Here is a 23508-nt window from a genome sequence, read left to right as displayed (position 1 = left end):
ACTACCAATCACTAAAACCCCTCCAAAATTTCACTTTCAAGTATCCCACCCTCCAAGTGAGGACACAGCATGGGGGAGGGGGAGGGACAGTGAACAGAGGCTCAGATTCCCCAACCCACTGTTATCCTTGTTCCCTCTTGCCCAGTCCCCTGGCCTCCTCTTACTTTGTCAGACTCACTTGGCTAAACCACATATTTCTCAGTTAAAACCAAGTCTCTGCCTGCTCTGCCCCTGTACCCTGAGAGCTGAAAGCGGCTAGAGAAAGGGGCTGACTGGTCACTGTCAAGTCATGACCTTGAACCTCAAGCGGGTCCTGTTGCTAGCCCATTCACTCTTCCACTCTCCTAGACAATTCCTGCTTTTGCCTCTCTTTAGAAACCTCGAGTCCCCGTCCCCATTTTCAGCACTTGACCTTGCTTCTCTAAATCATTTGAAAATAAAGGCAATCAGATAGGAACTTCCACCAGCTCCCACCTCACTTCACTCTGCGGCACCTGCACCCACGTTCTCTCCGCCTCACTATGGCTACGGGGGAGGACTCCAGAGATCTTCCCCTCTGGCCATGCAGGGATTCCAGACGCTGCAGCACCACTGAACCAATTCTCTACCCTCTTTGTGCCACATTCCCTAGCTCCCCTAGATGGGAAGATCCCACCGAGACAGAAAATAAACTGTGGTTGGAGGGTGTGGATCGCTTCTCTTTTGAACTGGAAATTTACATTATTCTTTTGTGCTTTGTACCCAAGTAGAGGATAAGGCCCTTGATATGCGATTATTTCTACAAACAAAAGGCTAGGCGTCTCTGAATTGTTACTCCAGTGAATGCCTATTTATCTGGCTTCTACTTATTTCAAGTACAGTGACCCAGAGAAGACAAATAAAATAGGATTTGAAGTTCTTAATGTGCTGTGTATTTGCTTGGATTTACAAAGACCAATTATTCAATTCAATCAGTAAAAATAAAATCTTATTCAGTCTTTTCCCTGTAATCATTGGAGGATCTCAAAAGTGAATAGCGTATGGGAGCGAGAAGCATGTGTGTGCGTGGGGACGGGTGGGAATGCCACTTTTGGTCAACTTTTTTGAAAAGTCTTCACTTTTCCCAGACAATTTTTTTTTAATATTTATTTATTTTATTTTATTTTTTGGCTGCATCGGGTCTTAGTTGTGGCACACGGGGTCTTCATTGAGGCACGTGGGATCTTTCGTTGCGGCGCACAGGCTTCTCTCTAGTTGAGGCGTGTGAACTCAGTAGTTGTTGCGTGCGGGCTTAGTTGCCCCACAGCATGTGGGATCTTAGTTGCCCAACCAGGGATTGAACCTGTGTCCCTTGCATTAGAAGGCAGATTCTTAACCACTGGACCTCCAGGGAAGTCCCGAAAATTTTTGAAAAAGAGTACTCTAGGATTTTTCTCTCCTCCCTTTCCAGCCCAAACTATTGACAATTAAAATTCCCACTTTCCATATTACGTTAGTTAAGGCCATAGGAAAGAATCTTCTAAGGGTATTTGTGTTTTAATTTACATTGAGCACTTACCATCTGCCTTGGCATCATGCAAGTGCTTTGTGTCTGTTATTTAAATCTTTATGCTTCATAGGATAGGTAGTATTTTATCATCATCCCCATTTACAGATTTGGAAACTGAGGCTTAGATAAATTCAGAGATCAGCCCAAGGTCTGTAGCTACTAAGTGGGGGAGCTGAGAATCAAACCTAGGCAGTATGACTCCTAAATGTGTATACAGGGATGTCCCAAGGCTTTCTATTTTCCTCTCAGAGTTTCACTCCTTTATCTGCTATAATCCATTGGATATTTGAAAGGAAAATAGGATGAATGGAGTCAAGTCTCACTGAGAAGATATAAGATGAGTTAGGTCATACAGAATGGACTGACTTCCTCAGGGAGAGAATTAGCAGAGGCAAAATGCAAATTCTGCTGGTGGAGAGGCTGCATTTTAAATCCTTATCTAACACACTGGCAAGGACAGGGTGACCCCAGTCTCTAAGTGGCTGAGGGAGGTAGTCTAAGGTGGTGACTTCTGGAATGAAAACTGCCAAGGTTTAAAGCCAGGCTCTTCTTACCTTGTGATCTTGGGCAAGTTAATTAACCTCTCTGACCCTCAGGTTCTTTCTAGGTAAATGGAGATGACAGTAATAGTAGTTACTTCCCAATCAAGTTGGTTCCAAGTGTTCACCAAAGAAACACCATTAAATTTTGAATGCAGCATGACAGACTGAATATACAATGGCCAAACCATATATAAAAATAGATCTCTAACCTACTGTCTGCAACCAGCCCTAGAAACCGACCCATTATCTAGGGAGCTCAGGAAGCCAGCCTACTTATTATTTATAAGTCAGACTTGTACAAAGTCAGACCACCATCTCTAGAAAAAATTCCATAAAGCCAAACTCCTATAACTACCAGCCCAAAACAGGCAGGACTTGATTAATAACTGGCAGCTTCCAACTTAGGACCAACCAGAGAAAGCCAAATATGCAGCCTTCACCAGTCACATAAGATGTCCTACCTCTTATTGGCCCGCCTACAACTTCCCCACAATAACAGCCTTCAATAGGGACATACCTGAAATCTTCCTTTTTCTCCACTATGAAGTTTTCCAATTCCTCTGCCTGCTTTTGAGTCTCGGCCAAAACACAAGTGATGGTGGCTGGCTCCTTTGTTACAGCAAGCTCTGTACAAATAGCCTTTGCCTGTTCTCACTGGGTTGGTCTTTATTTCCACAAGCGTTAACCTGACTCTTTCAGGTTAGAAATGATGGAGACTTAGATCAAGGTGATAACAGTGAAGATAGTAAAAAGTGATTATATTCAGGAAATATTTTAAGGGGAGAACCTTCAGGGACTTCCCTGGTGGTGCAGTGGTTAAGAATCCGCCTGCCAATGCAGGGGACACGGGTTCGAGCCCTGGTCCGGGAAGATCCCACATGCCGCGGAGCAACTAAGCCCGTGTGTCACAACTACTGAGCCCACGTGCCACAACTACTGAAGCCTGCACGCCTAGAGCCCATGCTCCACAACAAGAGAACTCACCATAGTGAGAAGCCCACGCACCGCAATGAAGAGTAGCCCCCGCTCGCCACAACTAAAGAAAGCCCGTGCACAGCAACAAAGACCCAGTGCAGCCAAAAGTAAACTTTAAAAATTAAAAATAAAGAAATAAGTGTAGAACCTTCAAAATATAAGCAGGGAGGGGGAGTGAGAACCAAGTCCTAGCTTGAACAGCTAGGTAGGCAATGGTGCCACGTAGAAAGTCAGGGAAGGCTAGAGTACATACATTCGCAAACAGGAGAAAAAAATGCCTAGTGTTCACCTACTCTCTGCACACACAGTAATGTAAATAGCTCCAAAAATCTTCTCTGTCTCAGAGACCACCTCTGCCAGCACAACCTGTGGACAGAAAATTGTTTCCTTGGATAGAGGTGCCTCTAGGGTGTTAGTTCATGAGTATCCACCAGCTCCCACTGCCCACTTGCACTCCCATTTACTTCCTCCCCAGATCAAAAAAAAAAAATCGTTGCAATCCGCTAACTGATACATGAAATTCTACCCTTGGAACTGCTTTCAACCACAAGTCAAAAGTTAATAAAACAGTATAATCTCAATGTTTTGAAGTATGTGTATATCCAGAAGCAGGTATAGCAAAATGTTAGCCACATTTGTTATCTCCAGATACTGGTATTCTAGGTGATTTAAATTTTCTTCTTAATACATTTCTGTATTTCCTAAGCCTTTCATAATGAACAAGACCTTTTCTTATTAAAAAAAACAATAATAAAGTTCTTAAAAATGAGATCTCTGTAAACCAATTATACTTCAATATTAAGAAATGAGACCTCTGGGATAGTTAACAAATTAAAAGCTATCAGTCATTTATGCCTTGGTATGAATGAATAGTGTGTTTATCACCCATTCTGTTGGGGTGTGTAGAGGATATGAGAACTGAGGTGGGAGCTGTCAAAGGCACAAGGAGGAATGTGTTCCCCAAACATTTCACAACATGGCCAAAGACAGCCCTGCCTCTGCAGGTATGTGAGAGAGAGTAGACACAGAGGTCAGCTCAGAGGCAGGAGCTGAGAAATACAAATATATGTGGTATTTCCAAACACTGTTTCAGTGGGGTCATTGACAGCCTAAGAAGAAGGAACACCCTAGTTTTTAACTAAATAACAGAGGTGTTTGAAATGCAAACAGAGGTAAATTCAGAAATAGGCACTCCCAGGCTCCCCTGGTGGCACAGTGGTTAAGAATCCGCCTGCCAATGCAGGGGCACATGGGTTCGAGCCCTGGCCTGGGAAGATCCCACATGCCGCGGAGCAACTAAGCCCATGAACCACAACTACTGAGCCCACGTGTCACAACTACTGAAGCTCGCACGCCTGGAGCCCGTGCTCTGCAACAAGAGAAGCCACCGCAATGAGAAGCCCGCGCACCACAACGAAGAGTAGCCCCTGCTTGTCGCAACTAGAGAAAGCCCGCCTGCAGCAACGAAGACCCAACACAGCCAAAAACAATAAATAAATAAATTTATTTAAAAAAAAAAAAAAAGAAAGAAGGCTTCCCTGGTGGCGCAGTGGTTGAGAGTCCGCCTGCCGATGCAGGGGACACAGGTTCGTGTCCCGGTCTGGGAAGATCCCACATGCCGCAGAGCGGCTGGGCCCGTGAGCCATGGCCGCTGAGCCTGCGCGTCCGAAGCCTGTGCTCCACGACGGGAGTGGCCACAGCAGTGAGAGGCCCGCGTACCGCAAAAAGAAAAACAAACAAAAAACAACAACAACAAAAAGAAATAGGCACTCCCAAGAGAACCTTGACTGGGGCAGATTCAGCCCTGACCAGACCTCATGGCCAAGTCTTGGACTTGGAGAATCACCAAGGTGTGTGGACATATTTTGTCACTGAGGTGAGAAAAGGAAGTAAATTAATTTCAGGCACTGCTCTCCTCTCCCAAAACACCAGAGGAGAGCTGTCATTGCCCAACCCCTACCCCCAAATTCAACAGGCCTTCTGCTCCAAAAACTTTAAATCTTCACTTATTTCCATTCATTCTTGGCAAAACTGACAACTAAATCTGTTTACTATGGCTTCTAGCAAAGAATAGGCCCCTCCTGGGTCCGGGATTTCAAACCCTCAGCAGTTTGGCTGATTGATACTGGGAGGATTGATGGAATGAGACTTTCTCTTTCCTAGGATCACCTCCTCTTGCAGTATGTGCATAGGAGATGTATAGATGGATGGACTCTCACATAATCAAGGACCCAGAACACTCCAAAAGCACATTTTCCTGCTAAACAGTAACAACTGAGGAGTACTTCAGACATTTTTTCATCACATTCCCATACTAAGCCAAACTTACCCAAAACTTGGAAATAAACTACCATAGTAAACGTACCTCCTTTCAGTATCATTGTTTAACAGACTCATCCGAGGATTATTAATTAGGACTTTGTATGATTTTGCCATTCACTACTTGTTTAGAGAACAGACACTGTGAAAATAATGTTAACTTGTAGATTTCTGTCCCAAAGGTTACAATTTCATTGCCCTGTAGAACATTAACCAATTTTGTATCTTTTAGCAAATTCATTTTCACATTCCCTTGACTAACATACTATATAAATGTGTTTCTTAAATTTTTTGGAACCAGCTCTATGTTCTTTGAATAAAATCTTTACATGTTTACTGTCTTTTGTATGAGTCATGTGTCATGGAGAAAAACTTTTTCTCTAACCTCTTACATTTTGTTTTGCGTGCCTGCAAATTAAACTCAGACAGACAGAGTAGCAAGAGAAAAATCAGATTTAATCATGGGAGTTCATAAAAAAGATGTGACCCAAAGGGGCTTATATACCATCTTAATAGGGGAAAGGAAGGGGGAGAAGGGCACTTCTGGGAAACAAATGACTTTTTAGAAAGAGAGGGAAGAAAGGGCACTTAGAATAAATGGGGGACATGATAGTTTTGTAATAATGTCTGTTTTGGTGTGGTGCCAGCTTTACATCTCCAAGAAGACTAGAGAGTTGCTCCCAGGGAGGGGATTTATGACAACTGAGTTCTTTTGAGATGCTCTGCTTTTAGGCAGATAAGGGATTTCAGGATCTCAAATGCCTTCAGCTCAAAATAATTTTTATGTAACAAGGGCATACTCTGGACTTCTTCATCCCTTCACATGTTTTCACTTTTTTGAAATGTATGCCCCATTTCCCAGGACAGCAGAAGAGTCCCACCTTAAAGCCAGTTCTGACACTAAAATTCTTCCCACGTTGCCAAACTAAACAACTGTGTGGCCTTGAACAAGTCACGTTCCCTCTCTGGGCTCAGCTTCCTGAGATATAAATTGGGGCATGTGGAAGAGATGATCTCTACAGTTCCTTCCAGATCTAGGCATCTCTGCTAAAGTTAATTGCTTGGCAAAATGATAAAAACAGGCCACGTTGATCTTCAAGTCCTCTTCCCATTCCCATTCCACCTCATCCTTAATGATGTCACTACACGAGGGAGGCCTTTCCTCCCAGGCAGAAGCCCAGAGTCCTGAATTTTCTCTCTCCCCACCAACACTGATCTATATCCTATGTCCAGTCCACCAGGGAACATTTCCAACAGGGAACCTGCTCAGGTTATAAAATAATCAATAGCAAGGGTAAAAAGCTATTAGGAAATGAAGTTCTCACATATATACACATACTCTCCTCCAAAAGATATCTGTATTGATCTTACAAGAAAGATAAAATTTTTACTCAGGTGAGGGGTGGAATCTCAGGCAATGTGACAGGCAAGTGGGGTAGGCTTGTGAAAGCAGGGGACTCTTAATACCCCCACATCAAATGCTTTTGGAGGGCTGGTTTTGGTCAAAACAGACCAGAACTGTGTCCCAAGCAGCACCAGGCCCCATGCCATACCAGCTGTTATATATTTTGAACATCACCTTTGTTTTTTCGGCTTGGTTTACAGAGTCACGTCTGTCTCCAAGTACGTACAATAGTGACAAAAATCTCTGCATCTGTTGCTAGTCATTCATCTTCAACCCAAAATGTAACATTTGCGCTTGAACACTGCTGTTGATTAAGATGATTAGACTTGATTCTCATTATTCTTCATTAAATAGAAAATAGACACTTAGGTAGTTTTCCTTTCACTTATTAATCTGTCCTAATGTTTCTACACTTGAAGATTTCTTCAATGCTAGAATTTAAATAATGAAAACAACTAAATTCAGAGACTCTTAAGGATAAGGAATGAACTCCCATCCTGATTCCTGCAATGAAGCTTGTCTTTTTAACACTCTTTTTCCCTCCTCCCTGGCAATTACAAGACAAGCATCCGTGACAGAAAAGGCTGGGAGTGTGCATGTTTTTAGAGCAGAGGAGAACCAGCAGGACAGTTGTTCCCACTGCCAATGCAGCAATAACATAGCATGTCTTCACTTGTGGGACAATCATTTGAACATCTTTCTTACAAAAATAACAATGAATCTTCTTCCGGGTTAGCATCAGATCTCAAGGGAATGTCCTGGCCCAGACAAGACAGAGCACATGTGGTCAAAGTTGCATGTAGGACAATGATCCTCGACCCTGGCTACACATTAACATCACCTGAGGACCTTTTAAAAACTATTCATGCCTGGGCAGCATGAACTCAGACCAATAAAATCAGAACCTCTGGTAGTGAGGCCCAAGGATAGGAATAGAAAACTGATTAGAAAAGGTGATTTTAACAGGCAGTCAGAAATGTGAACCCCTGGGATAGAGAGGTGTTCACTGTAGCTTTGTTTAGAAGGAAAACAATGCAAACAACTTATAGTTTATTGATTGGGTGTGATTAAATTATGATGCATCTACACAATGGGATAATTACCAGTCTTCTTTTTTTTTTAATAAGGCAAATCTATAAGCGTTAGGAAAAACCATTCTCTCCATCAATACTTTGGGTACAATTAAGGCCTATAAGTTTGGGAGAGGCCTATAAAAATGTTAAAGACCTGAAAAAAGAATGTTGATTACAAAATACAAAAATAAAACTGCAAAGTTGCAACGAATGTGTTTGTCTATAAAATATATCATGCCAGCTTCAGCAATTGTTAGGTTTAGTATTCATAAAATTATTACATTTGAAAACAGCTGGTAAGTTCTATTTTTACCTCAAGAATTCCTGAGTATGCATTGTCAGTGGTTCTCAAAATGTGGCCCCCAGAACAGCAAAATCAGCCTTGTCTGAAAACTTGCTAGAAATGAAGACTCCTAGGCCTCACCCCAGACCTACTGAATCAGAAACCCTGGGAATGGAGTTCAATGAATGCTCTGTTTGCACAAGCCCTTCAAGTGACTCTGATACAAGCTTAAATATGAGGACCACTGTGCTAGACGATTACCAAAATAAAAGGATAATAATCTTATAGAATAAAAATTAAAATAACCAATCATACACTAAATAAGTAGCCAAGTAATTTACAAAGCACAATTTGAAAATCCTTTCAAAAATTTCTGAGAAAATTATATATAGCCTAAAAAAGTCAAATATAAAATTACCATATGATCCAGCAATCCACTCCTAGATATATACCCAAAAGAATCAAAAGCAGGGACTCAGGGCTTCCCTGGTGGCACAGTGGTTGGGAGTCCGCCTGCCGATGCAGGGGACGTGGGTTCGTGCCCTGGTCCAGGGGGATCCCACATACCGCGGAGCGGCTGGGCCGTGAGCCATGGCCACTGGGCCTGCGCGTCCGGAGCCTGTGCTCCGCGTCCGGAGAGGCCACAGCAGTGAGAGGCCTGCTTACCGCAAAAAAAAAAAGCAGGGACTCAAACAGATATTTGTATATCAATGTTCATAGCAGCATTATTCACAATAGCCAAAAGGTGGAAATACCCAAGTGTCCACAAGAGATGAACTGGTAAACAAAATGTGGTCTATATATACAATGGAATATTATTCAGCCTTAAAAAGGAATGAAATTCTGAATTCATGCTACAACATGGATGAACCTCAAAAACATTACACTAACTGAAGTAAGCCAAACACAAAAGGACAAATATTGTAGGCTTCTACTTATATGAGGTATCTAGAATAGGCAAATTCATAAAGGCAGAAAGTAGAACAAAGGTTACCAGGAGGTGGGGAGAAGGGAGGGAGGAATAGGGACTTTCTGTTTGGGGTGATGAAAAAGCTCTGGAAATAGATAGTGGCATGGTTGCACAACATTGTAAATGTACTTAATGTCCTTGAGTTGTATGCTTAAAAATGGTTAAAATGGTGACTTTTATGTTGTATATATTTTACCACAATAAAAAAAGCAAGCTGGAGAACCAGGAAAGCCAGTGGAGTCATTCAGTCTGAGTCCAAAGGCCTGAGGACCAGGGGAGCCAGGGGTTAATTCTCAGTCCAAGTCTGAAGGCCTGAGAACCAGGAATGCTGATTTCTGAGGGCAGGAAAAGATGGATGTCTCAGCCAAGCAAAAAGAACAAACTTGCCCTTCCATCCTCTGTTTGTACTCGTCAGGCCCTCAACAGATTGGATGACGCCCACCAGCATTGGGGTGGGGGGTGCAGGGGAGGGCATTTTTATTCAGTCTACCAAGTCAAATGCTAATCTCTTCCAGAAAAACCCTCACAGACACCAAGAAATAATGTTTCACCAGCTATCTGGGCATCCCTTAACCCCATCAAATTGACACACAAAATTTACCATCACAGGTGGTTTATTTACCACCTGTACGCTTGGACTATAAACTCCTTGAGGGTAGGGACTGTTGTTCATGGGTCTCCAATATCTAACACAGCACCTAAATCACAGCATTAACTAACAATAAATGAATGAACACGTGAATAAGTGAATGAGCAAGTAAATGAATAAATGAGTGCACAAACAATTGCCACATAAGTCTTTAGGTGTCACGTCCACTGAGATTACGTGCAAAATTTTGTGCACACGTGAATTTTCCAGAGAATGGGTCCGTACCTTTTATCATAGTATCAATGGGACACATGACCCCAAAGTGCTCAAAACCACTGGTGTAGAGATGGGGACAGGATGGGTCAGACTAGACGATTTCCCACGGATGGCCCCAGGCAAGCATTTCAAACAGATCAAAAGTGAGCAGCACGCAAGCTGACAAGATGACGTATCACACTGAGGAAAAACAAGAGAGGAAATCAGAGTTTACTGAGTGAAACCTGTCATTAGCCGACCATTCCTCTTCGTGTCCTTGAAGTTCACTAGTTCTCTGATTTTACAGAAACAAATGAATACTCTGGTCATTATCCTGATTGCAGTTCTGGCAGACACTAGCTAGACACAGATGCTTCCAACTTAAAGAAATTTCAAGAAAAAGCTTGTATTTGGAACACCTGAAGCCTCTGCTGAGGGACGAGCCGGGCACTCATGTAAGTAAGGAGGTCCTACTGGGTAGCAGAGGCCAAGGATACACACGATTATCGCACGGCCTTAGAGGAACTCACAGTTTCATGGAAGAGAAAGATAATCCTCTGCTCAACTCCCCTAGCAATCAGACAAATGCAAATTAAAATGACAGTGAGAAACCTCTGTAGACACATCAGACTTTCGGTGAGGATAAGGGAGAATGGGATCTTCACGGGAGTGAAAAGCTAAGGTCGTTCTGGAGGGCACTGTACGAGTGCTCACCATGTACCCCACCCGACCTTACCCCAGGGTCAGTGTAGCTTACCTACCACTCACGGATCTTACTCCTGGTATAAACCCCCGAGAAATTATCACACTGATTCCTAAGAGGACTTATGCAAAGTTGTTTTCCAAGGCTCCTGGAAACCCCAGATGCTCCCTTATTGTCTCCTGCTACTTACAGAGAACATGTTGGAAACATTAGTTAAAGCTGTGCCACAGGGGGAAGAACTCAAATGTAATGCCCTAAACCTAGCCTCACCACCTAGCTCCAAAATGGACATCTTGAACCACTGAGGGTGTATAATTCCCATTTGGGGGTTGGTAGGGTGGGGGGAGGTGATTAGAGGGCACATGTTCCCTGGATGCTGAAGACAGAAGTCCATTCAGAAACATGGCCTTCCATGCAACAGCCGTCTTGGCCATCACTGAATGAGAACATAGAATGAGGAACTTGGAAATTAACCTCTCTGGGTCATTTCATCTAGTCCTCTGCCTCCCGTGGGTCGCATGATTAAAGCATCCTCAGGAGCCCAGATCTAGGGAAATGATTTTCCATTTTTTTCCTGAGATTCTTTAAAACTTTGATTCAGGAGGGCTATGAACTCTTGAATAAAGGGGACGAGAGAACTCAAGGGAAAACTACGATGGTACACAAAGGTTTTGAGCATGGACCCCAAATATAACTACTTTATACTTTTAAAATATCAGTGTAGTTCCACTTACCAGTAATATGCTCTATCCAAGTTGCTTAAAAATATGTTTCTCTAAAAGGATTAAGCCTCACAGGGCTGTGGTGAGGGATAAATGAAATAATAATTATGAAGCATTTAGCACATTATAGATAGCCCATCAATGTCAGCCATTATTCACAAAATGTTTCCTTTTATTTTCTTAGCCAATAAAATGTATTAAGCCCTTTTTTTTTTTTTTTTTGCGGTACGCGGGCCTCTCGCTGTTGCGGCCTCTCCCGAGGCGGAGCACAGGCTCCGGACGCGCAGGCCCAGAGGCCATGGCTCACAGGCCCAGCCGCTCCGTAGCATGTGGGATCCTCCCGGACCGGGGCACGAACCCGCGTCCCCTGCATTGGCAGGCGGACTCCCAACCACTGCGCCACCAGGGAAGCCCTATTAAGCCCTTTTTAAAAAAAAAAAAAAAAATTTATTTATTTGTGGCTGTGTTGGGTCTTCATTTCTGTGCGAGGGCTTTCTCTAGTTGCGGCGAGCGGGGGCCACTCTTCATCGCGGTGCGCGGGCCGGTGCACGGCCTCTCTTGTTGCAGAGCACAGGCTCCAGACGCGCAGGCTCAGTAGTTGTGGCTCACGGGCCTAGTTGCTCCGTGGTATGTGGGATCTTCCCAGAACAGGGCTCGAACCCGTGTCCCCTGCATTGGCAGGCAGATTCTCAACCACTGGTCCACCAGGGAAGCCCCAATTAAGCCCTTTTTTGTTCACTGAATTAGACCTTAGGAGTAAAGACTGGACATAGAATTTTTGAAAGCTGAACAATAACTTGGATATCATCCAGTCCATTTTTTCCAAATCAAATCTTAACTGTAACACTGAAAAACAGTAATTAAAAAGAGCTGCTGTAATGGGAGAGATTGGTAGAGAGCTGTCCTGTTGCCCTCCCCAGGGAACCCTAGGATCCCGCAGAGCACAGTTTGTAAACCACAGCTCATCCAACTTCTTCATGTTACGGATGAGGACGGGGGGGTTTACTGGTCTAATTGCTTGTCAAAGATCACAGAAGCTGGATCTCTGATATCAAGGAAGCTACCAACTAGCTATGGAAACTGGATGTAGAAGAAAATTGGGGCTAATTTTTTCAAGTTGAATTAACAAAGCCAGGGCATTAGCCAAGTCCCATGCCCTTTGGGTTTCAGCTTCTCCACTGAACTTTTGGTTCTCAATAACTTCTGCCTTAGTATCTACTACCCTAAAAAGAATGATCATTTATATGCTCAGTGACTGGTACAAATTTTTCATTGAATACTTTTATGAACTTGTGTATCTGTTATCTAAGTAAAATAAAAATACAAATATGTTGATATTGTAATGAAGGAAAATCATTTTGAATCATTTTGAATAAAACATCCTCATATAATCTGGAAATATATAGAAAACACTCAGAAAGCAAGCATTTATATGTGATGAACTTTATATCACTTTTATGTAGCACTGAAGATTTATTTTAAAAACTTACTAAGAAATATTTCAGACATACAAAATGAGCTCTACTTCTCTGACACCGGATTCTGAGCGGGGCAGAATGACAATGAAGATAGTTGCTTTAATAAAATGCAACTCCTCCCTAATGGTAAGACTGAAGATTAAATGATTTTGAATGTTGGATATTGTCATCACTTCCTACTAAGGCGGGAAGAACCAAAGGGAAGTGAAACTTCCCTCAGTGCTCCGCCCCACTACCTGGAGTTGGCGGTTCGCTGCTCTGCACCCTCCAGATCCTCCCTTTTATCATCTCTCAATACTGCATTAGCTTTCTGTGGGAAAACCCACCGACATCCTAGTCTATGTTTTGAATCCTATTTCAAAGGCCTCAAATGGAAACAGAGAGGGACTTAAACCAGAATGCAGAGCAGATGAAGTGTGGCTCATTTACCCTCCACCAGCATCCCCTCTTTCCACCAGCCCTGGACAGACAAATCGTTCTTACCCAACATATACACTCAGCACAATGGAAGATGAGGGCTCAGACCCTGCTGTCAAGGTCTATTATCTAGTGGCTAAAAAATTCAAACACATAGATATTAAAAGGAAACAAATGTTTCAGGGGAAGATGTTTGATACCAGGTGAGTAGAATGAATTGTAAATGTCCTGGGACTTTAAACCACAAAGAAAGCATTGCTAGTATTTAGAAAAGACTTAGCAAAAAGAGATGGACCATGAGCTAAGCCTTAAATAACAGCAAGAATTGGATGGACAGGAGGGAGGGTGTTCCAAATGGGGGAAACAGTGAACAGAGGACCCAAAAAAGGAAAAAAACATGAAGTATGGAAGCAAGTGGGAATGCTTGTCTGAGCAAACCTAGGCTCTTTGATTAGAGATAGAAAGTGAGGCCAAACCACAAAGGGTCTTAAACACCAGACTGAAGAGTTTACACCTACCCTTATTCCCTCCCTTCCCCCCATTCCCCCATGACACTAATCAGATGGGAAAATTCACAAGCAGACGCCTGGCCGCCTCACTACCAGAAACCCATGGATGGCAAATACCTTTCCTGCTTTATACAAAATCTCATCTATTGGTAGAAGCTGCAAGGGAAGCTGTGTTGAGAAAGATTCTAAGATGACTCCTGAACTCATTGTGAGCGCTGTGATTTATAACTGGTGCCTGTCAAGGATAAAACACGGAGGCATTGCAGTAAGAAAAGCAATGCAGATGCTTTGCCTTTGCCAATTGTGCTTTATCCAAAAGGGATGGCTATCCCAAACCTGGAAGCAACCTAAATGTTCAGCGACAAATGATGGATAAAGAAGAAGTGGTATATATATATATATATATATAAAATGAATATTACTCAGCCATAAAAAAGAATGAAATAATGCCATTTGCAGCAACATAGATGGCCCTAGAGATTATCATACTAAGTGAAATAAGCCAGACAAAGACAAATATTACACAATATTGCTTATTTGTGGAATCTAAAAAATAAAATGATACAAACAAACTTATATACAAAACAGAAGCAGACCCACAGACATGGAAAACAAACTTACGGTTACCAAAGGGGAAAGAGAGAGGAGAGGTAAATTAGGAATTTGGGATTAACATACACACACTACTATATAATAGATAACCAACAAGGACCTACTGTATAGCACAGGGAAATATACTCAGTATTTTGTAATAACCTATAAGGAAAAAGAATATATATATATATGTAACTGAACCACTTGGCTGTACACCTGAAACTAACATAGCATTGTAAATGAACTATACTTCAATTAAAAAGGGGGGATGGCTATCACGATGAGAAATTTAGGAATGGAGTTGCTAAATGGGGTAAGGTTGGTGGTGTAGGGAAGGCCTTATAATTTCTACTAGTTAGGTCAAACACCAACCCTATCTATGCTTGAGACCAACCCCAAAAGAATGTTCTGCCCAGACTATAAGTAAGATTATTAGGCACTAGTGCTGACATCTGGCCTCAGCAGCAGAGAATACTATAATTGATTAGTGATGGCTGTCATGAGCTCAGAAGTAAGAAGTAGCCGTATGCATGCTACATACTTACTGTGCCTACCTTTACCAAAAGAAACCACACTAAAAGTATTTCAGGCATCAGAACCAACTGATACAAGAAGTTAGCTATTCTGGTTTGGTTTGGTTTGGTTTGGGGTTGGGGAAGATATGTTTTTCAATTTATATAACCAAGCTGACAGGTACTCCTTCTATGTGTCTGTAACTACTAAGATCAGCCCCAAATGGACATTGTTTCGCTGAATGAACTCAAGGTAGGACCACGGAGCCCACTTATAAAAGAATTCAGAGATTTAAAGCCTTTAATCATAGCAGTTGTGTTTATCTTAACCTGTTTCTTTAGTGAGACCTACCCAGTACTTAAAAACATGCAGCCCACACCTGTCAATAATTCCCGGGGCAGATGAGCCTTCACTGGCAGCTTCTCACCCTGATCTCTGATCTCCCTGCCTCTAATTTTCTCTCCTGTTGGAACCCCTTCATCTGCTTCTCTACCACGCTCCTGGGACAATGGGGTTTGTCGACAGAGAGAGCAAATTTTTTTTCTTCTTTATATTCTTCCTGTAAATGCAAACAAGCGACCAGCACTACAAGAACTTTCATATTTGCAAACACCCCAGGGTGTTTCACACAAATCAATCTGACCAAAACCCATAAAATATAAATTCACCTGATACAAGCACAGGATGACTGCGGAGATTTCTCCCCCTACCTCCGCATTACACAGTGTCCATACAAATGACTCTGGAAACAGCACCAATTACTAGAGCCACCAGAGAAATCTCAAGGTCAGGAGAATTTGCAGGAAAAAGAAAGCAAATGAAATGCATCTTTAAAGAGGGCTTTTGCATAAGAGAGCCTGCTCCGAAGCAGATTCAAGTAAAAGTAGATGATTTGGGCAAGAAATTTTCCACCTTCCCTTTGTGATATTGCAGGTATCTGAGAATCACAGCCCCACTATCCATTCCCAGAGCGCTTTCCTAATCTGGAATCTATGCCATGTGCTTCTGCTATTGGGGAAGAAATAAGGGTTGTGCTGGATGTGGGGGAAGGCAGACTGGAGGGGCAGAGCTGCCGAATATTTATATATAAAAAACGTTTACAAAGGTATAAAATTTTTAAAAAAATATTCTTACTTACTGTTAAAACTTTACAAAATACAAGGAAAAAAACCAGTCCTCCTCATCCCTCTCCAACCATCGCTCGGTGGTACCTCCACCAGCACAGCCTCCCAAAGCCTGCAGCAGAATCTCCCCATGCATACACAAAATCAGACTCCTGGGCATGTCCGCACGTCTGCAGAATCCAGATTTCTGGGTATGGATGGGTTCCCAGCACCTGCATTTTGCAAAGGCACCCCCAGCGATCCTTAGGATGACTTCCTTTCGGATCGGTAAACCCTGCTAATGCAGATATTTGGGCTTCCTCTGTTCACCACTGTATTCCAGAACCTGACATATGGGAGGTACTCAATAAATATGTATTGACTTGATAAGTAAATTCTTTTTCTTTTTTGCACATATGCTTCCCTTCTTTTTTTTTTTGAAATATGTCCTCATAGTTTCACTTAACGATAGATGAGGCACTTACCATGTACTTGTCACTGCCCTAAGTTTTACAAGCATTATCTCACTTATAATAAACCCATAAAGCAACTATGATTTCTGACCCCTATTTCAGATGAAAAATCCTAGACACAGAGAAGTTGTGTAATTTGTCCCATGCCACACAGCTAGGAAGTGGTAGAAGCAGGTTTAAACCTCAGAAGTATAATCCAGTCTTCATGTTTCACATCTGCATCCATCTTGAGCCTTTTCTCAGGCTTTCAACAATGTTCTACACTTTTTATGAAACTGACAAGGGCTTAATTTCCAAAATATACAAAATGCTCCCACAGGGGCTTCCCTGGTGGCGCAGTGGTTGAGAGTCCGCCTGCCGATGCAGGGGACACGGGTTCGTGCCCCGGTCTGGGAAGATCCCACACGCCGCGGAGCGGCTGGGCCCGTGAGCCATGGCCGCTGAGCCTGCGCGTCTGGAGCCTGTGCTCCGCAACGGGAGAGGCCACAACAGTGAGAGGCCCGCGTACCGCAAAAAAAAAGCTCCCACAATTCAGTAACAAAAAAGCAAACAACCCAACCAAAAAGTGGGCAGAAGACCTAAATAGACATTTCTCCAAACAAGACATACAGATGGCCAAGAGGCACATGAAAAGATGCTCATCATCACTAATTATTAGAGAAATGCAAATCCAAATTACAATGAGGTATCACCTCACACCAGTCAGAATGAACATCATCAGAAAATCTACAAATAATAAATGCTGGAGATGGTGTGGAGAAAAGTGAACCCTCTTATACTGTAGGTGGGAATGTAAATTGGTTCAGCTGCTATGGAAAACAGTATGGAGGTTCCTCAAAAAACCAAAATTAGAGATGTCATATGATCCAGCAATCCCACTCCTAGGCATATACCCAGAAGAAACTATAATTCGAAAAGATACATGTACCCCTATGTTCATAGCAGCACTATTTACAGTAGCCAAGACATGCAAACAACCTAAATGTCCATCGATAGATGAATGGATAAAGAAGATGTGAAAAATATACAGAATGGAATATTACTCAGCCATTAAAAAGAATGAAATAATGCCGTTTGCAGTGACATGGATGCGACTAGAGATTATCATACTAAGCAAAGTAAGTCAGAAAGAGAAAGGCAAATACCATATGATATCACTTACAGATGGAATTAAAATACAACAGAAATGAACATATCTACGAAACAAAAAAAAGACTCAGACATAGAAAACAGACTTCTTGTTGCCAAGGGGGAGGGGGCTGGGGGAGGGAAGGATTGAGAGTTTGGAATTAGCAGATGCAAACTATTATATATAGGATGGATAAACAACAAGGTCCTACTGTATAGCACAAGGAACTATATTCAATATGCTGTGATAAACCATGATGGAAAAGAACATGAAAAAGAATGTATATATATATAGATAACTGAATCACCTGGCTGTAGAGCAGAAATTAACACAACATTTTAAATCAACTATACTTCAATAACATTTTTTTAAAAAGCAATGTTCTACATTTTTTAATGGTAACATGGTATTCCACTTACAGATTCACCAGAATTTAAGAAATTATTGGACAGTTCCTCTCTATTTTTACAACACTGTGCCAAAAGCATGTGAACTAAATTTCTCACAACCATAATCTTAGTTCCTTTAATCATTTCCTGAAAGTGGAACTGCCAAGTCAAAGGATGTGATCACTTTTAGGGCTCTTGATTCATACTGACAATTGTCCTACTAAAATATTTTAATAGAATACTTGTCTACCTACAGCATAAAGGTGCCTATTTCTTCCATTAAAAACACAGAAACTTTGAATATCATTAAAAATATTTGTTTATGGACGTCACGTTTGGGGGAGTGTTTTAGTCCTTTTTTAACAGGAGGCGCTTCTCACAGGGCAGGACCTTGGCAGTACCAGATCTAGGCAGGGAGACAGAGTTCATCTCAACACCTCCTGGTAACGCCCTGGGTACCCCTCCCTCAACGTGTTTTGGGTTTTGTTTTGTGTTTTTATTTTGTTTTGTTTGACCTCTGTGCCTTTACTGATGTTACACCCCCAGCTGCTGGGGATGTTTTCATTTCTGTGCATTCCACAAATTCACTCCCTCCCCATTCCAGCCTTTGGCGACCATGCTCCTCGAAAGATCTATGGAAGGCCTGCTGAGGGCCAGCAGAAGCCTTGTCTCCTGTGATTATCCACAGAGCACTGATAAAGAAATCCAGGCTCAGCCAGGCTGAGTAACTTGCCCAAGGTCACACGGTCTGTAAAGAGGTAGAGTCTGGATTCTTAGAGCTGGAGCTCTTAACCACCACCCTCCACTGCCTCTCTCTTGGCAAAACTTGTCACCTGCGAGAGAAAATCTGAACTGTGAATCAACAATTGCCAGGACTGACTGACCTAGCCACCCTCCAGCCAAAAAAGAGATGACTTCTCCCACGCAGAGAAGGCGAGAAGGAAGAAGCCTCTACCCGTGACACCGGCGCTCCGAATGTAAGCATCACTCCTCCTCCAGAGTCACTGGCTCCAAACACTTGCCTCTGGTGGAACTGAAATCATTATCGATCCCAAAGTGTTCTCTAAATGAGCTCGCAGTCTACCACAGCCGCCTGCAGACCGGCCAGGCTCCTAGGAGCAGCTGCTTCCTTGGTCAGCTCTTCCCGGCTCAGATTTACTCTGAGAAATTAGAAGTTAAAAGTAAAAGCAAATAGAGATGGAATTTAATTATACTGAACGGAGACACAGTGTGCAAGGAATGCTGTTCTTCTCCTTTGATAAGCAGAAGAGAACGGCTGAGCTGGTACCCAGGCATTGCCCCAGCTGACAACTCCGCTCTCTTCCCTGCCCGGCATCTCTGTCATCTAGCGATTGCATGTAAGCTCCTTCGGGGCAGGGACTGTGTCCCATCACTCAACATGCTACTGTCTATTAGGCTAGCTTTCAGCCGGAAATAACTGATAAAGAGGTTAAGAATGTCTTAAACCATTCTGCATTGATTGTTTTTAAGTGAGAAGCCCAGAGGAAGGCGCCCTTAGGCTTGGTTGGGCAACTCAACCAAGCCATCAGGATCCAGGCTCTCCTATACAGTAGTCCCCCCTTATCTGCAGTTTTGCTTCCTGTGGTCTCAGCAGTTGCCCCCCACCTACCCCCAGGTCAACCGAGGAGAGGGTGAATGCTATCATCCAGGCAGGTGGGGACTTGTGCCAACACAATTTGTATTTTCAGGCTGGTGACATTTGGGTTGCCAGGGGACAAGACAGAGCTGGCTATGGTTTTCCCATACAGGGAATGTGACTTACCTAGAGTCTCAGAGCAGGTGACACTGCTGGTGAGAAGCCCACCCAGGAAGCCAGAGGTCAGCCTCTCTGTTAGGATCTGAGGATTCTGCAAACAGAGTAGGAATCAGGGGAACCGCTGGCAGCCAGGACCACCTCTAGGATGTACATGGAACCAGATTCACTACTCTCTCACTGGGTCAGGTGGTCCTGTGGATGAAAAAAGTGTCCTGCCATGTCAGTAAACAAAGGGTGTTTCAGCCATCAATCCACCACAGCCGCCCCCGTGGTGAGCCCTGCAGGAACACAGCATGGTGACAAATGGCTTCCGGGCTGCCAGGTTGCCCACTGCCAAGCCCTCAGCCATGGCCGCCTTCCCCAACTGTGCACCCTGAGGGGACTCAGGATGTGCAAGAACAGGACACTGGCCCCAGAGAGCTGAGGTGCATAGCAAAGGAATGAGTTCAGTGAGCCCAGACTCTTGCATCTTCCCATACGTAGAAAAGTGCTAAATTCATTAACTTGAGCTCTCTGGTTTTCTTTAATTAACGGTAATCTTTTAATGTTCCAACAACCTGGTCTTTGTTGCAAAAACCCTTATATATCCTACCTCCTTCCTTACCTCTTGGGAGCAGTCCCTCAGAGCTATCTGAGAGGCTGTGTCCTGGGCTTGAGGTCCTCAGAAAGTCCACTAAATAAAACATAATTCTCAACTTTTAGGTTGTGCATCTGTTTTCAGTCAACAGTCCCTTCTCCTCCCGGGGCCTCAATTTTCTCATTTATAAGATGAAGTGGGAAAAAAAAAAAAACGATGAAGGGATCACATTACATCTCTAAGGTTCTTTAACACTTGTGTTCAATTTTGTTAGTTATAGAATCTGCAAACAAGAAAAATGTTAAAATAAATCAGAGTGATGCAACAGAGGATATGAATAAAGATATGGCCCGACCATCAGGCAGTGATGCAGTGGTTGAGAATTGGGGCTTGAGACTCAGCTGGACTTGGCCTCAGGGCCAAGATCTGTCACTTAATATATGATCTCATGTTTTTAAGCCCAAGATGAGTTTTCCTTGTCTATGAAATTGAGATAATAATAGCGATCTCATGAAGGAGTGTGGAGAATTAAATAGTATACTCATGTTGCCTGGTAAAGTACCAGGCCTATAGTAGGTGCTTTATAAACTGCACTTTCAACAAAACCAAAAAGATGAATCCGCAAGTGAGAGTCTTCCTTTAAGACTTCAGGAATCTCCATATCGTGGTTTTGGTTTCCAAATCCTTGTTCCAATAGAACTATCCTTTTTCTGACTGCCAACTTTGAGTTCAAGGAAGGCGCCAGGACCATCATACTTCCTGAAGCTTGATGACTACATATTTTATAAAGGGCACTGCCGGGCTTCACCCTGGACTCAGGGAGACATGCAGAGGCCCTCTATTCTGGCAAGGGTCCACCTTTCTTCCTTTTGTGGGCCTTGTCTAGTTGGATAGCCAAATAAAAGGTTCTGCCCACTCACATTCAGAAATCTATTCATTAATGGGATGCAATTCACATTACGCGCCACTAATTACCCTAGGAAAGCAGTAAAAATTAATAAGGAACTACAGTTTAATTGTTTGATAATGACAGGGAGTTCCAAAGCGTCCTCCTGAGTAACAAAATTAACATTTAAACTAGCTCAGTCGAAGAACCTTCCCTTAAATGTAACTCTTCACTATTAGTGTGGCTTATTTCTTTCTTTATTATGTCTTTGGGCAGCTCTGAAATATCAGAAATGTGTACTGAACCTTGAGAAGCTTCCCAATGTTCCAGGATAGTGAGTAGCCTGTCTGCAGAGTTTCAGGTGAACTGTGGATGGTCCCCACCATACACACACACACACACACACACACACACACACACACACACACAGTACAATCAGACTGTCCTATGTTTATTTAACCAGGGGTAGAGAAGCTTCTCAGAAATTAGTGCCTCTTCCTAAAGGGAGATGGGGGATGTGGGGAGCTGTCAAAACATTGCCCAGGGTAGGGTCCTAGAGAATCTCAGAAATGAAATGTTTGCTATGATGTCATTCTTTTTTTCTTTCGGCCGCGTGGCTGCGGGACCAGGGATCAAACCAGAGCCCTCAGCAGTGAGAGCGTGGAGTCTTAACCACTGGACCACCAGCAAATTCCCGGACGTCATTATTTTACACTGGAACATATACCGCTATTCCAGGGTACTCTCTGGACTTTTGTTGAAGGGAATGTGGTAGTTTTCAAATATGCCCATAAAAAGTGGAGTCTAATTTCCTTCCCCTTGAACATGAGGAGGATTTAGTGATTCTCTTCTAACGAATAAAATGTAGCAGAAGTGACGCTGTGTGACTTGAGAATTAGGCTCTAAAACGGATTCAGCTTCCACCTGGCTCTCCCTTGAGATGCTTGCCCTTGGAATCCAGCCACCATGTTGTGAGGAAGCCCAAGCACATGAAGAAGCCACACGTGGGTGTCTCGGCCCACAGACCCAGTGAGGTCCCCAGGCCAGCAACACCATCACCCACCAGATTCATAACTGAAGGAGACTTTAGATGATTCCAGCACCCAGCCTTCAACCCTCCTGCTCCCACACCTGAGGCCCCAGACCTGGAGCATCAGACACAGGGCATGCCCCCTGTATTCTGAATTCCTGACCGACAGAAACCATGAGACATAGTCAATGATATGCACTATTTTAAGCCACGACATTTGGAGATAAGCTGTTACACGGCAATAGATGACTCACAGAGAAAATTTTACAGACATGGGCCTCTTAGTTCTTGAACCAAAACCTTAAGGCCAGCAGGGACTGACTCACACAGGGCAGAGGGGAATGACGAGGGAGGGCTCAGCTGTGGCTGACCACAGCCCCAGCCCCCAGCCTTCCAACATGCTCATCACCTGCTACATGACACACCCCAACAGAAGCTCTGTAGTCCTGAGCAACTTTAAGGTTGAAGGGTTTTCTTGTAATTCACAGAGATACGACTAGGCACGGTTTATCTCCTGGGATACTTGCTTTCCCTGAAGAGCTAAGGATTGGCACTCATAATCCCTCAAAAGTGGCCTTTCAGAGAGTCCCATCATGTTGTGGCTCATTTCACACATGCTTGGGAGAGAGGAAAAGCCAACAGAGAAGGAACAGCTGTGCTCTGGGACCAGTCATGCCCACTCCCCCGCCCTCGACCCAAACTCCATGCCCCATGTCCACTCTCTCATGCCAGCACTTCTATCTTCCCAGGCCAGGCCAGCTGTCTTCTTATGCATTCATTCATTCATTCATTCATTCAATATGTATCGGATGCCTACCGCATCAGGGGAGACAGACATTAAACAACAAATCATACAAACAAAGAATTCTACTTGTCCTAAGCACCTGCAGGGAGAAGTACAAGGTCCTCTGGGGAACTAGGGATATTTAAGTTGAGATCTGAAAAATTAGAGAATGAGTGAAGCAGACAGGGGTGCAGTGGGGGCCTAGGGAGATTGCATTCCAAACAAAAGGCCACTCTAGGGCTTCCCTGGTGGCTCAGAGGTTAAGAATCCGCCTGCCAATGCAGGGGACACGGGTTCGAGCACTGGCCCAGGAAGATCCTACATGCTGTGGAGCAACTAAGCCCATGCACCACAACTACTGAGCCTGCGCTCTACAGCCCACGAGCCATAACTACTGAGCCTGCGTGCCACAACTACTGAAGCCCGCGTGCCTAGAGCCCATGCTCCGCAACAAGAGAAGCCAGTGCGATGAGAAGCCCGCGCAC

At 43.5% G+C, this 23508-nt stretch overlaps 1 long non-coding RNA gene across 1 annotated transcript in view; it reads right to left on the bottom strand.

Annotated features, from left to right (window-relative positions):
• The window catches only part of LOC109551720 (uncharacterized), a 150453-nt gene that overhangs the window by 86002 nt on the left and 40943 nt on the right, over positions 1-23508 (bottom strand). The window lies entirely within an intron of this gene.

The sequence above is a fragment of the Tursiops truncatus genome, chromosome 3, assembly GCF_011762595.2.
Source record: "Tursiops truncatus isolate mTurTru1 chromosome 3, mTurTru1.mat.Y, whole genome shotgun sequence".
Classification (NCBI taxonomy): Eukaryota; Metazoa; Chordata; class Mammalia; order Artiodactyla; family Delphinidae; genus Tursiops; species Tursiops truncatus.
Note: the sequence above shows the minus strand (reverse complement) of the source record. Positions and strands in the feature narration are given on the sequence as shown.